The sequence below is a fragment of the Salminus brasiliensis genome, chromosome 11, assembly GCF_030463535.1.
Source record: "Salminus brasiliensis chromosome 11, fSalBra1.hap2, whole genome shotgun sequence".
Lineage (NCBI taxonomy): Eukaryota > Metazoa > Chordata > Actinopteri > Characiformes > Bryconidae > Salminus > Salminus brasiliensis.
Genome location: NC_132888.1, coordinates 31406870 through 31419244, shown reverse-complemented (window position 1 = coordinate 31419244; position 12375 = coordinate 31406870). Strand labels below are relative to the sequence as shown.

Below are 12375 nucleotides of genomic sequence, written 5' to 3'. Positions count from 1 at the left end.
TTTTGCTTGGTTTTGAACAAATATGGTCTTAGCTATGAAATTTGAATCCTCTAGTTTGCAAGGTGCTTCGGCTTACGACCATTCCACCCTTAGAATGCCTGATCTCGTCTGATCTCAGAAGCTACCTAGGGTTGGGCCTGGTTAGTACTTGAATGGGAGACTGTCTGGGAATACCAGGTGTTGTAAGCTTTTCCAATCCTGCAAACAATTAAAGCTTACATTTCCATGTTATTTACATCTTTTGCACAAATTTGTAGTTGAAACTCTTTTGTGTTGTAAATGTTGATGTGTTGAAATGGAATGCTTTTGCTTGGTTTTGAACAAATATGGTCTTAGCTATGAAATTTGAATCCTCTAGTTTGCAAGGTGCTTCTGCTTACGGCCATTCCACCCTTAGAATGCCTGATCTCGTCTGATCTCAGAAGCTACCTAGGGTTGGGCCTGGTTAGTACTTGAATGGGAGACTGTCTGGGAATACCAGGTGTTGTAAGCTTTTCCAATCCTGCAAACAATTAAAGCTTACATTTCCATGTTATTTACATCTTTTGCACAAATTTGTAGTTGAAACTCTTTTGTGTTGTAAATGTTGATGTGTTGAAATGGAATGCTTTTGCTTGGTTTTGAACAAATATGGTCTTAGCTATGAAATTTGAATCCTCTAGTTTGCAAGGTGCTTCTGCTTACGGCCATTCCACCCTTAGAATGCCTGATCTCGTCTGATCTCAGAAGCTATCTAGGGTTGGGCCTGGTTAGTACTTGAATGGGAGACTGTCTGGGAATACCAGGTGTTGTAAGCTTTTCCAATCCTGCAAACAATTAAAGCTTACATTTCCATGTTATTTACATCTTTTGCACAAATTTGTAGTTGAAACTCTTTTGTGTTGTAAATGTTGATGTGTTGAAATGGAATGCTTTTGCTTGGTTTTGAACAAATATGGTCTTAGCTATGAAATTTGAATCCTCTAGTTTGCAAGGTGCCTCTGCTTACGGCCATTCCACCCTTAGAATGCCTGATCTCGTCTGATCTCAGAAGCTACCTAGGGTTGGGCCTGGTTAGTACTTGAATGGGAGACTGTCTGGGAATATCAGGTGTTGTAAGCTTTTCCAATCCTGCAAACAATTAAAGCTTACATTTCCATGTTATTTACATCTTTTGCACAAATTTGTAGTTGAAACTCTTTTGTGTTGTAAATGTTGATGTGTTGAAATGGAATGCTTTTGCTTGGTTTTGAACAAATATGGTCTTAGCTATGAAATTTGAATCCTCTAGTTTGCAAGGTGCTTCTGCTTACGACCATTCCACCCTTAGAATGCCTGATCATGCCTGATCTCGTCTGATCTCAGAAGCTACCTAGGGTTGGGCCTGGTTAGTACTTGAATGGGAGACTGTCTGGGAATACCAGGTGTTGTAAGCTTTTCCAATCCTGCAAACAATTAAAGCTTACATTTCCATGTTATTTACATCTTTTGCACAAATTTGTAGTTGAAACTCTTTTGTGTTGTAAATGTTGATGTGTTGAAATGGAATGCTTTTGCTTGGTTTTGAACAAATATGGTCTTAGCTATGAAATTTGAATCCTCTAGTTTGCAAGGTGCTTCTGCTTACGGCCATTCCACCCTTAGAATGCCTGATCTCGTCTGATCTCAGAAGCTACCTAGGGTTGGGCCTGGTTAGTACTTGAATGGGAGACTGTCTGGGAATATCAGGTGTTGTAAGCTTTTCCAATCCTGCAAACAATTAAAGCTTACATTTCCATGTTATTTACATCTTTTGCACAAATTTGAAGATGAAACTCTTTTGTGTTGTAAATGTTGATGTGTTGAAATGGAATGCTTTGTATTGTAAATGTTGATGTGTTGAAATGGAATGCTTTTGCTTGGTTTTGAACAAATATGGTCTTAGCTATGAAATTTGAATCCTCTAGTTTGCAAGGTGCTTCTGCTTACGGCCATTCCACCCTTAGAATGCCTGATCTCGTCTGATCTCAGAAGCTACCTAGGGTTGGGCCTGGTTAGTACTTGAATGGGAGACTGTCTGGGAATACCAGGTGTTGTAAGCTTTTCCAATCCTGCAAACAATTAAAGCTTACATTTCCATGTTATTTACATCTTTTGCACAAATTTGTAGTTGAAACTCTTTTGTGTTGTAAATGTTGATGTGTTGAAATGGAATGCTTTTGCTTGGTTTTGAACAAATATGGTCTTAGCTATGAAATTTGAATCCTCTAGTTTGCAAGGTGCTTCTGCTTACGGCCATTCCACCCTTAGAATGCCTGATCTCGTCTGATCTCAGAAGCTACCTAGGGTTGGGCACGGTTAGTACTTGAATGGGAGACTGTCTGGGAATACCAGGTGTTGTAAGCTTTTCCAATCCTGCAAACAATTAAAGCTTACATTTCCATGTTATTTACATCTTTTGCACAAATTTGAAGATGAAACTCTTTTGTGTTGTAAATGTTGATGTGTTGAAATGGAATGCTTTGTATTGTAAATGTTGATGTGTTGAAATGGAATGCTTTTGCTTGGTTTTGAACAAATATGGTCTTAGCTATGAAATTTGAATCCTCTAGTTTGCAAGGTGCTTCTGCTTACGGCCATTCCACCCTTAGAATGCCTGATCTCTTCTGATCTCAGAAGCTACCTAGGGTTGGGCCTGGTTAGTACTTGAATGGGAGACTGTCTGGGAATACCAGGTGTTGTAAGCTTTTCCAATCCTGCAAACAATTAAAGCTTACATTTCCATGTTATTTACATCTTTTGCACAAATTTGTAGTTGAAACTCTTTTGTGTTGTAAATGTTGATGTGTTGAAATGGAATGCTTTTGCTTGGTTTTGAACAAATATGGTCTTAGCTATGAAATTTGAATCCTCTAGTTTGCAAGGTGCTTCTGCTTACGGCCATTCCACCCTTAGAATGCCTGATCTCGTCTGATCTCAGAAGCTACCTAGGGTTTGGCCTGGTTAGTAATTGAATGGGAGACTGTCTGGGAATATCAGGTGTTGTAAGCTTTTCCAATCCTGCAAACAATTAAAGCTTACATTTCCATGTTATTTACATCTTTTGCACAAATTTGTAGTTGAAACTCTTTTGTGTTGTAAATGTTGATGTGTTGAAATGGAATGCTTTTGCTTGGTTTTGAACAAATATGGTCTTAGCTATGAAATTTGAATCCTCTAGTTTGCAAGGTGCTTCTGCTTACGGCCATTCCACCCTTAGAATGCCTGATCTCGTCTGATCTCAGAAGCTACCTAGGGTTGGGCCTGGTTAGTACTTGAATGGGAGACTGTCTGGGAATACCAGGTGTTGTAAGCTTTTCCAATCCTGCAAACAATTAAAGCTTACATTTCCATGTTATTTACATCTTTTGCACAAATTTGTAGTTGAAACTCTTTTGTGTTGTAAATGTTGATGTGTTGAAATGGAATGCTTTTGCTTGGTTTTGAACAAATATGGTCTTAGCTATGAAATTTGAATCCTCTAGTTTGCAAGGTGCTTCTGCTTACGGCCATTCCACCCTTAGAATGCCTGATCTTGTCTGATCTCAGAAGCTACCTAGGGTTGGGCCTGGTTAGTACTTGAATGGGAGACTGTCTGGGAATACCAGGTGTTGTAAGCTTTTCCAATCCTGCAAACAATTAAAGCTTACATTTCCATGTTATTTACATCTTTTGCACAAATTTGTAGTTGAAACTCTTTTGTGTTGTAAATGTTGATGTGTTGAAATGGAATGCTTTTGCTTGGTTTTGAACAAATATGGTCTTAGCTATGAAATTTGAATCCTCTAGTTTGCAAGGTGCTTCTGCTTACGGCCATTCCACCCTTAGAATGCCTGATCTCGTCTGATCTCAGAAGCTACCTAGGGTTGGGCCTGGTTAGTACTTGAATGGGAGACTGTCTGGGAATACCAGGTGTTGTAAGCTTTTCCAATCCTGCAAACAATTAAAGCTTACATTTCCATGTTATTTACATCTTTTGCACAAATTTGTAGATGAAACTCTTTTGTGTTGTAAATTTTGATGTGTTGAAATGGAATGCTTTGTGTTGTAAATGTTGATGTGTTGAAATGGAATGCTTTTGCTTGGTTTTGAACAAATATGGTCTTAGCTATGAAATTTGAATCCTCTAGTTTGCAAGGTGCTTCTGCTTACGGCCATTCCACCCTTAGAATGCCTGATCTCGTCTGATCTCAGAAGCTACCTAGGGTTGGGCCTGGTTAGTACTTGAATGGGAGACTGTCTGGGAATACCAGGTGTTGTAAGCTTTTCCAATCCTGCAAACAATTAAAGCTTACATTTCCATGTTATTTACATCTTTTGCACAAATTTGTAGATGAAACTCTTTTGTGTTGTAAATTTTGATGTGTTGAAATGGAATGCTTTGTGTTGTAAATGTTGATGTGTTGAAATGGAATGCTTTTGCTTGGTTTTGAACAAATATGGTCTTAGCTATGAAATTTGAATCCTCTAGTTTGCAAGGTGCTTCTGCTTACGGCCATTCCACCCTTAGAATGCCTGATCTCGTCTGATCTCAGAAGCTACCTAGGGTTGGGCCTGGTTAGTACTTGAATGGGAGACTGTCTGGGAATACCAGGTGTTGTAAGCTTTTCCAATCCTGCAAACAATTAAAGCTTACATTTCCATGTTATTTACATCTTTTGCACAAATTTGTAGTTGAAACTCTTTTGTGTTGTAAATGTTGATGTGTTGAAATGGAATGCTTTTGCTTGGTTTTGAACAAATATGGTCTTAGCTATGAAATTTGAATCCTCTAGTTTGCAAGGTGCTTCTTCTTACGGCCATTCCACCCTTCGAATGCCTGATCTCGTCTGATCTCAGAAGCTACCTAGGGTTGGGCCTGGTTAGTACTTGAATGGGAGACTGTCTGGGAATACCAGGTGTTGTAAGCTTTTCCAATCCTGCAAACAATTAAAGCTTACATTTCCATGTTATTTACATCTTTTGCACAAATTTGTAGTTGAAACTCTTTTGTGTTGTAAATGTTGATGTGTTGAAATGGAATGCTTTTGCTTGGTTTTGAACAAATATGATCTTAGCTATGAAATTTGAATCCTCTAGTTTGCAAGGTGCTTCTGCTTACGGCCATTCCACCCTTAGCGTGCCTGATCTTGTCTGATCTCAGAAGCTACCTAGGGTTGGGCCTGGTTAGTACTTGAATGGGAGACTGTCTGGGAATACCAGGTGTTGTAAGCTTTTCCAATCCTGCAAACAATTAAAGCTTACATTTCCATGTTATTTACATCTATTGCACAAATTTGTAGTTGAAACTCTTTTGTGTTGTAAATGTTGATGTGTTGAAATGGAATGCTTTTGCTTGGTTTTGAACAAATATGGTCTTAGCTATGAAATTTGAATCCTCTAGTTTGCAAGGTGCTTCTGCTTACGGCCATTCCACCCTTAGAGTGCCTGATCTTGTCTGATCTCAGAAGCTACCTAGGGTTGGGCCTGGTTAGTACTTGAATGGGAGACTGTCTGGGAATACCAGGTGTTGTAAGCTTTTCCAATCCTGCAAACAATTAAAGCTTACATTTCCATGTTATTTACATCTATTGCACAAATTTGTAGTTGAAACTCTTTTGTGTTGTAAATGTTGATGTGTTGAAATGGAATGCTTTTGCTTGGTTTTGAACAAATATGGTCTTAGCTATGAAATTTGAATCCTCTAGTTTGCAAGGTGCTTCTGCTTACGGCCATTCCACCCTTAGAATTCCTGATCTCATCTGATCTCAGAAGCTACCTAGGGTTGGGCCTGGTTAGTACTTGAATGGGAGACTGTCTGGGAATATCAGGTGTTGTAAGCTTTTCCAATCCTGCAAACAATTAAAGCTTACATTTCCATGTTATTTACATCTTTTGCACAAATTTGTAGATGAAACTCTTTTGTGTTGTAAATGTTGATGTGTTGAAATGGAATGCTTTGTGTTGTAAATGTTGATGTGTTGAAATGGAATGCTTTTGCTTGGTTTTGAACAAATATGGTCTTAGCTATGAAATTTGAATCCTCTAGTTTGCAAGGTGCTTCTGCTTACGGCCATTCCACCCTTAGAATGCCTGATCTCGTCTGATCTCAGAAGCTACCTAGGGTTGGGCCTGGTTAGTACTTGAATGGGAGACTGTCTGGGAATACCAGGTGTTGTAAGCTTTTCCAATCCTGCAAACAATTAAAGCTTACATTTCCATGTTATTTACATCTTTTGCACAAATTTGTAGTTGAAACTCTTTTGTGTTGTAAATGTTGATGTGTTGAAATGGAATGCTTTTGCTTGGTTTTGAACAAATATGGTCTTAGCTATGAAATTTGAATCCTCTAGTTTGCAAGGTGCTTCTGCTTAAGGCCATTCCACCCTTAGAATGCCTGATCTCGTCTGATCTCAGAAGCTACCTAGGGTTGGGCCTGGTTAGTACTTGAATGGGAGACTGTCTGGGAATATCAGGTGTTGTAAGCTTTTCCAATCCTGCAAACAATTAAAGCTTACATTTCCATGTTATTTACATCTTTTGCACAAATTTGTAGTTGAAACTCTTTTGTGTTGTAAATGTTGATGTGTTGAAATGGAATGCTTTTGCTTGGTTTTGAACAAATATGGTCTTAGCTATGAAATTTGAATCCTCTAGTTTGCAAGGTGCTTCTGCTTACGGCCATTCCACCCTTAGAATGCCTGATCTCGTCTGATCTCAGAAGCTACCTAGGGTTGGGCCTGGTTAGTACTTGAATGGGAGACTGTCTGGGAATACCAGGTGTTGTAAGCTTTTCCAATCCTGCAAACAATTAAAGCTTACATTTCCATGTTATTTACATCTTTTGCACAAATTTGTAGTTGAAACTCTTTTGTGTTGTAAATGTTGATGTGTTGAAATGGAATGCTTTTGCTTGGTTTTGAACAAATATGGTCTTAGCTATGAAATTTGAATCCTCTAGTTTGGAAGGTGCTTCTGCTTACGGCCATTCCACCCTTAGAATGCCTGATCTCGTCTGATCTCAGAAGCTACCTACGGTTGGGCCTGGTTAGTACTTGAATGGGAGACTGTCTGGGAATACCAGGTGTTGTAAGCTTTTCCAATCCTGCAAACAATTAAAGCTTACATTTCCATGTTATTTACATCTTTTGCACAAATTTGTAGATGAAACTCTTTTGTGTTGTAAATGTTGATGTGTTAAAATGGAATGCTTTGTGTTGCAAATGTTGATGTGTTGAAATGGAATGCTTTTGCTTGGTTTTGAACAAATATGGTCTTAGCTATGAAATTTGAATCCTCTAGTTTGCAAGGTGCTTCTGCTTACGGCCATTCCACCCTTAGAATGCCTGATCTCGTCTGATCTCAGAAGCTACCTAGGGTTGGGCACGGTTAGTACTTGAATGGGAGACTGTCTGGGAATACCAGGTGTTGTAAGCTTTTCCAATCCTGCAAACAATTAAAGCTTACATTTCCATGTTATTTACATCTTTTGCACAAATTTGTAGATGAAACTCTTTTGTGTTGTAAATGTTGATGTGTTGAAATGGAATGCTTTGTGTTGTAAATGTTGATGTGTTGAAATGGAATGCTTTTGCTTGGTTTTGAACAAATATGGTCTTAGCTATGAAATTTGAATCCTCTAGTTTGCAAGGTGCTTCTGCTTACGGCCATTCCACCCTTAGAATGCCTGATCTCGTCTGATTTCAGAAGCTACCTAGGGTTGGGCCTGGTTAGTACTTGAATGGGAGACTGTCTGGGAATACCAGGTGTTGTAAGCTTTTCCAATCCTGCAAACAATTAAAGCTTACATTTCCATGTTATTTACATCTTTTGCACAAATTTGTAGTTGAAACTCTTTTGTGTTGTAAATGTTGATGTGTTGAAATGGAATGCTTTTGCTTGGTTTTGAACAAATATGGTCTTAGCTATGAAATTTGAATCCTCTAGTTTGCAAGGTGCTTCTGCTTAAGGCCATTCCACCCTTAGAATGCCTGATCTCGTCTGATCTCAGAAGCTACCTAGGGTTGGGCCTGGTTAGTACTTGAATGGGAGACTGTCTGGGAATATCAGGTGTTGTAAGCTTTTCCAATCCTGCAAACAATTAAAGCTTACATTTCCATGTTATTTACATCTTTTGCACAAATTTGTAGTTGAAACTCTTTTGTGTTGTAAATGTTGATGTGTTGAAATGGAATGCTTTTGCTTGGTTTTGAACAAATATGGTCTTAGCTATGAAATTTGAATCCTCTAGTTTGCAAGGTGCTTCTGCTTACGGCCATTCCACCCTTAGAATGCCTGATCTCGTCTGATCTCAGAAGCTACCTAGGGTTGGGCCTGGTTAGTACTTGAATGGGAGACTGTCTGGGAATACCAGGTGTTGTAAGCTTTTCCAATCCTGCAAACAATTAAAGCTTACATTTCCATGTTATTTACATCTTTTGCACAAATTTGTAGTTGAAACTCTTTTGTGTTGTAAATGTTGATGTGTTGAAATGGAATGCTTTTGCTTGGTTTTGAACAAATATGGTCTTAGCTATGAAATTTGAATCCTCTAGTTTGCAAGGTGCTTCTGCTTACGGCCATTCCACCCTTAGAATGCCTGATCTCGTCTGATCTCAGAAGCTACCTAGGGTTTGGCCTGGTTAGTACTTGAATGGGAGACTGTCTGGGAATACCAGGTGTTGTAAGCTTTTCCAATCCTGCAAACAATTAAAGCTTACATTTCCATGTTATTTACATATTTTGCACAAATTTGTAGTTGAAACTCTTTTGTGTTGTAAATGTTGATGTGTTGAAATGGAATGCTTTTGCTTGGTTTTGAACAAATATGGTCTTAGCTATGAAATTTGAATCCTCTAGGTTTGTAAGGTGCTTCTGCTTACGGCCATTCCACCCTTAGAATGCCTGATCTCGTCTGATCTCAGAAGCTACCTAGGGTTGGGCCTGGTTAGTACTTGAATGGGAGACTGTCTGGGAATATCAGGTGTTGTAAGCTTTTCCAATCCTGCAAACAATTAAAGCTTACATTTCCATGTTATTTACATCTTTTGCACAAATTTGTAGATGAAACTCTTTTGTGTTGTAAATGTTGATGTGTTGAAATGGAATGCTTTGTGTTGTAAATGTTGATGTGTTGAAATTGAATGCTTTTGCTTGGTTTTGAACAAATATGGTCTTAGCTATGAAATTTGAATCCTCTAGTTTGCAAGGTGCTTCTGCTTACGGCCATTCCACCCTTAGAATGCCTGATCTCGTCTGATCTCAGAAGCTACCTAGGGTTGGGCCTGGTTAGTACTTGAATGGGAGACTGTCTGGGAATACCAGGTGTTGTAAGCTTTTCCAATCCTGCAAACAATTAAAGCTTACATTTCCATGTTATTTACATCTTTTGCACAAATTTGTAGTTGAAACTCTTTTGTGTTGTAAATGTTGATGTGTTGAAATGGAATGCTTTTGCTTGGTTTTGAACAAATATGGTCTTAGCTATGAAATTTGAATCCTCTAGTTTGGAAGGTGCTTCTGCTTACGGCCATTCCACCCTTAGAATGCCTGATCTCGTCTGATCTCAGAAGCTACCTACGGTTGGGCCTGGTTAGTACTTGAATGGGAGACTGTCTGGGAATACCAGGTGTTGTAAGCTTTTCCAATCCTGCAAACAATTAAAGCTTACATTTCCATGTTATTTACATCTTTTGCACAAATTTGTAGATGAAACTCTTTTGTGTTGTAAATGTTGATGTGTTAAAATGGAATGCTTTGTGTTGCAAATGTTGATGTGTTGAAATGGAATGCTTTTGCTTGGTTTTGAACAAATATGGTCTTAGCTATGAAATTTGAATCCTCTAGTTTGCAAGGTGCTTCTGCTTACGGCCATTCCACCCTTAGAATGCCTGATCTCGTCTGATCTCAGAAGCTACCTAGGGTTGGGCACGGTTAGTACTTGAATGGGAGACTGTCTGGGAATACCAGGTGTTGTAAGCTTTTCCAATCCTGCAAACAATTAAAGCTTACATTTCCATGTTATTTACATCTTTTGCACAAATTTGTAGATGAAACTCTTTTGTGTTGTAAATGTTGATGTGTTGAAATGGAATGCTTTGTGTTGTAAATGTTGATGTGTTGAAATGGAATGCTTTTGCTTGGTTTTGAACAAATATGGTCTTAGCTATGAAATTTGAATCCTCTAGTTTGCAAGGTGCTTCTGCTTACGGCCATTCCACCCTTAGAATGCCTGATCTCGTCTGATTTCAGAAGCTACCTAGGGTTGGGCCTGGTTAGTACTTGAATGGGAGACTGTCTGGGAATACCAGGTGTTGTAAGCTTTTCCAATCCTGCAAACAATTAAAGCTTACATTTCCATGTTTTTTACATCTTTTGCACAAATTTGTAGTTGAAACTCTTTTGTGTTGTAAATGTTGATGTGTTGAAATGGAATGTTTTTGCTTGGTTTTGAACAAATATGGTCTTAGCTATGAAATTTGAATCCTCTAGTTTGCAAGGTGCTTCTGCTTGCGGCCATTCCATCCTTAGAATGCCTGATCTTGTCTGATCTCAGAAGCTACCAAGGGTTGGGCCTGGTTAGTACTTGAATGGGAGACTGTCTGGGAATACCAGGTGTTGTAAGCTTTTCCAATCCTGCAAACAATTAAAGCTTACATTTCCATGTTATTTACATCTTTTGCACAAATTTGTAGTTGAAACTCTTTTGTGTTGTAAATGTTGATGTGTTGAAATGGAATGCTTTTGCTTGGTTTTGAACAAATATGGTCTTAGCTATGAAATTTGAATCCTCTAGTTTGCAAGGTGCTTCTGCTTACGGCCATTCCACCCTTAGAATGCCTGATCTCGTCTGATCTCAGAAGCTACCTAGGGTTGGGCACGGTTAGTACTTGAATGGGAGACTGTCTGGGAATACCAGGTGTTGTAAGCTTTTCCAATCCTGCAAACAATTAAAGCTTACATTTCCATGTTATTTACATCTTTTGCACAAATTTGTAGATGAAACTCTTTTGTGTTGTAAATGTTGATGTGTTGAAATGGAATGCTTTGTGTTGTAAATGTTGATGTGTTGAAATGGAATGCTTTTGCTTGGTTTTGAACAAATATGGTCTTAGCTATGAAATTTGAATCCTCTAGTTTGCAAGGTGCTTCTGCTTACGGCCATTCCACCCTTAGAATGCCTGATCTCGTCTGATTTCAGAAGCTACCTAGGGTTGGGCCTGGTTAGTACTTGAATGGGAGACTGTCTGGGAATACCAGGTGTTGTAAGCTTTTCCAATCCTGCAAACAATTAAAGCTTACATTTCCATGTTTTTTACATCTTTTGCACAAATTTGTAGTTGAAACTCTTTTGTGTTGTAAATGTTGATGTGTTGAAATGGAATGTTTTTGCTTGGTTTTGAACAAATATGGTCTTAGCTATGAAATTTGAATCCTCTAGTTTGCAAGGTGCTTCTGCTTGCGGCCATTCCATCCTTAGAATGCCTGATCTTGTCTGATCTCAGAAGCTACCAAGGGTTGGGCCTGGTTAGTACTTGAATGGGAGACTGTCTGGGAATACCAGGTGTTGTAAGCTTTTCCAATCCTGCAAACAATTAAAGCTTACATTTCCATGTTATTTACATCTTTTGCACAAATTTGTAGTTGAAACTCTTTTGTGTTGTAAATGTTGATGTGTTGAAATGGAATGCTTTTGCTTGGTTTTGAACAAATATGGTCTTAGCTATGAAATTTGAATCCTCTAGTTTGCAAGGTGCTTCTGCTTACGGCCATTCCACCCTTAGAATGCCTGATCTCGTCTGATCTCAGAAGCTACCTAGGGTTGGGCACGGTTAGTACTTGAATGGGAGACTGTCTGGGAATACCAGGTGTTGTAAGCTTTTCCAATCCTGCAAACAATTAAAGCTTACATTTCCATGTTATTTACATCTTTTGCACAAATTTGTAGATGAAACTCTTTTGTGTTGTAAATGTTGATGTGTTGAAATGGAATGCTTTGTGTTGTAAATGTTGATGTGTTGAAATGGAATGCTTTTGCTTGGTTTTGAACAAATATGGTCTTAGCTATGAAATTTGAATCCTCTAGTTTGCAAGGTGCTTCTGCTTACGGCCATTCCACCCTTAGAATGCCTGATCTCGTCTGATCTCAGAAGCTACCTAGGGTTGGGCCTGGTTAGTACTTGAATGGGAGACTGTCTGGGAATACCAGGTGTTGTAAGCTTTTCCAATCCTGCAAACAATTAAAGCTTACATTTCCATGTTTTTTACATCTTTTGCACAAATTTGTAGTTGAAACTCTTTTGTGTTGTAAATGTTGATGTGTTGAAATGGAATGTTTTTGCTTGGTTTTGAACAAATATGGTCTTAGCTATGAAATTTGAATCCTCTAGTTTGCAAGGT

The 12375-nt window shown here is 38.6% G+C and overlaps 39 pseudogenes; all 39 read left to right on the top strand.

Moving 5' to 3' along the window:
* Nucleotides 1-70: 70 nt before the first annotated feature.
* On the top strand, nt 71-189 carry LOC140572230 (5S ribosomal RNA; annotated as a pseudogene).
* A 185-nt stretch (nt 190-374) lies between these two features.
* LOC140568695 (5S ribosomal RNA) lies at nt 375-493 on the top strand (annotated as a pseudogene).
* Nucleotides 494-678: 185 nt separating this feature from the next.
* LOC140568573 (5S ribosomal RNA) lies at nt 679-797 on the top strand (annotated as a pseudogene).
* Nucleotides 798-982: 185 nt separating this feature from the next.
* LOC140570565 (5S ribosomal RNA) lies at nt 983-1101 on the top strand (annotated as a pseudogene).
* Nucleotides 1102-1286: 185 nt separating this feature from the next.
* Nucleotides 1287-1415, top strand: LOC140566620 (5S ribosomal RNA; annotated as a pseudogene).
* A 185-nt stretch (nt 1416-1600) lies between these two features.
* Nucleotides 1601-1719, top strand: LOC140570564 (5S ribosomal RNA; annotated as a pseudogene).
* A 222-nt stretch (nt 1720-1941) lies between these two features.
* On the top strand, nt 1942-2060 carry LOC140568694 (5S ribosomal RNA; annotated as a pseudogene).
* A 185-nt stretch (nt 2061-2245) lies between these two features.
* LOC140572844 (5S ribosomal RNA) lies at nt 2246-2364 on the top strand (annotated as a pseudogene).
* Nucleotides 2365-2586: 222 nt separating this feature from the next.
* Nucleotides 2587-2705, top strand: LOC140570522 (5S ribosomal RNA; annotated as a pseudogene).
* A 185-nt stretch (nt 2706-2890) lies between these two features.
* LOC140567737 (5S ribosomal RNA) lies at nt 2891-3009 on the top strand (annotated as a pseudogene).
* Nucleotides 3010-3194: 185 nt separating this feature from the next.
* LOC140568693 (5S ribosomal RNA) lies at nt 3195-3313 on the top strand (annotated as a pseudogene).
* A 185-nt stretch (nt 3314-3498) lies between these two features.
* LOC140572162 (5S ribosomal RNA) lies at nt 3499-3617 on the top strand (annotated as a pseudogene).
* A 185-nt stretch (nt 3618-3802) lies between these two features.
* LOC140568692 (5S ribosomal RNA) lies at nt 3803-3921 on the top strand (annotated as a pseudogene).
* Nucleotides 3922-4143: 222 nt separating this feature from the next.
* LOC140568691 (5S ribosomal RNA) lies at nt 4144-4262 on the top strand (annotated as a pseudogene).
* Nucleotides 4263-4484: 222 nt separating this feature from the next.
* LOC140568689 (5S ribosomal RNA) lies at nt 4485-4603 on the top strand (annotated as a pseudogene).
* Nucleotides 4604-4788: 185 nt separating this feature from the next.
* Nucleotides 4789-4907, top strand: LOC140572204 (5S ribosomal RNA; annotated as a pseudogene).
* Nucleotides 4908-5092: 185 nt separating this feature from the next.
* On the top strand, nt 5093-5211 carry LOC140572383 (5S ribosomal RNA; annotated as a pseudogene).
* A 185-nt stretch (nt 5212-5396) lies between these two features.
* LOC140571723 (5S ribosomal RNA) lies at nt 5397-5515 on the top strand (annotated as a pseudogene).
* A 185-nt stretch (nt 5516-5700) lies between these two features.
* On the top strand, nt 5701-5819 carry LOC140570096 (5S ribosomal RNA; annotated as a pseudogene).
* Nucleotides 5820-6041: 222 nt separating this feature from the next.
* Nucleotides 6042-6160, top strand: LOC140568688 (5S ribosomal RNA; annotated as a pseudogene).
* A 185-nt stretch (nt 6161-6345) lies between these two features.
* LOC140566308 (5S ribosomal RNA) lies at nt 6346-6464 on the top strand (annotated as a pseudogene).
* Nucleotides 6465-6649: 185 nt separating this feature from the next.
* Nucleotides 6650-6768, top strand: LOC140568687 (5S ribosomal RNA; annotated as a pseudogene).
* Nucleotides 6769-6953: 185 nt separating this feature from the next.
* On the top strand, nt 6954-7072 carry LOC140571964 (5S ribosomal RNA; annotated as a pseudogene).
* Nucleotides 7073-7294: 222 nt separating this feature from the next.
* Nucleotides 7295-7413, top strand: LOC140572843 (5S ribosomal RNA; annotated as a pseudogene).
* Nucleotides 7414-7635: 222 nt separating this feature from the next.
* Nucleotides 7636-7754, top strand: LOC140571886 (5S ribosomal RNA; annotated as a pseudogene).
* A 185-nt stretch (nt 7755-7939) lies between these two features.
* LOC140566307 (5S ribosomal RNA) lies at nt 7940-8058 on the top strand (annotated as a pseudogene).
* A 185-nt stretch (nt 8059-8243) lies between these two features.
* Nucleotides 8244-8362, top strand: LOC140568686 (5S ribosomal RNA; annotated as a pseudogene).
* A 185-nt stretch (nt 8363-8547) lies between these two features.
* On the top strand, nt 8548-8666 carry LOC140572827 (5S ribosomal RNA; annotated as a pseudogene).
* A 186-nt stretch (nt 8667-8852) lies between these two features.
* LOC140570563 (5S ribosomal RNA) lies at nt 8853-8971 on the top strand (annotated as a pseudogene).
* Nucleotides 8972-9193: 222 nt separating this feature from the next.
* LOC140568685 (5S ribosomal RNA) lies at nt 9194-9312 on the top strand (annotated as a pseudogene).
* A 185-nt stretch (nt 9313-9497) lies between these two features.
* Nucleotides 9498-9616, top strand: LOC140571963 (5S ribosomal RNA; annotated as a pseudogene).
* Nucleotides 9617-9838: 222 nt separating this feature from the next.
* LOC140572842 (5S ribosomal RNA) lies at nt 9839-9957 on the top strand (annotated as a pseudogene).
* Nucleotides 9958-10179: 222 nt separating this feature from the next.
* Nucleotides 10180-10298, top strand: LOC140571884 (5S ribosomal RNA; annotated as a pseudogene).
* Nucleotides 10299-10483: 185 nt separating this feature from the next.
* Nucleotides 10484-10602, top strand: LOC140573106 (5S ribosomal RNA; annotated as a pseudogene).
* Nucleotides 10603-10787: 185 nt separating this feature from the next.
* LOC140572841 (5S ribosomal RNA) lies at nt 10788-10906 on the top strand (annotated as a pseudogene).
* Nucleotides 10907-11128: 222 nt separating this feature from the next.
* On the top strand, nt 11129-11247 carry LOC140571883 (5S ribosomal RNA; annotated as a pseudogene).
* Nucleotides 11248-11432: 185 nt separating this feature from the next.
* Nucleotides 11433-11551, top strand: LOC140573105 (5S ribosomal RNA; annotated as a pseudogene).
* A 185-nt stretch (nt 11552-11736) lies between these two features.
* Nucleotides 11737-11855, top strand: LOC140572840 (5S ribosomal RNA; annotated as a pseudogene).
* Nucleotides 11856-12077: 222 nt separating this feature from the next.
* Nucleotides 12078-12196, top strand: LOC140568684 (5S ribosomal RNA; annotated as a pseudogene).
* The last annotated feature ends 179 nt before the right edge of the window (nt 12197-12375 follow it).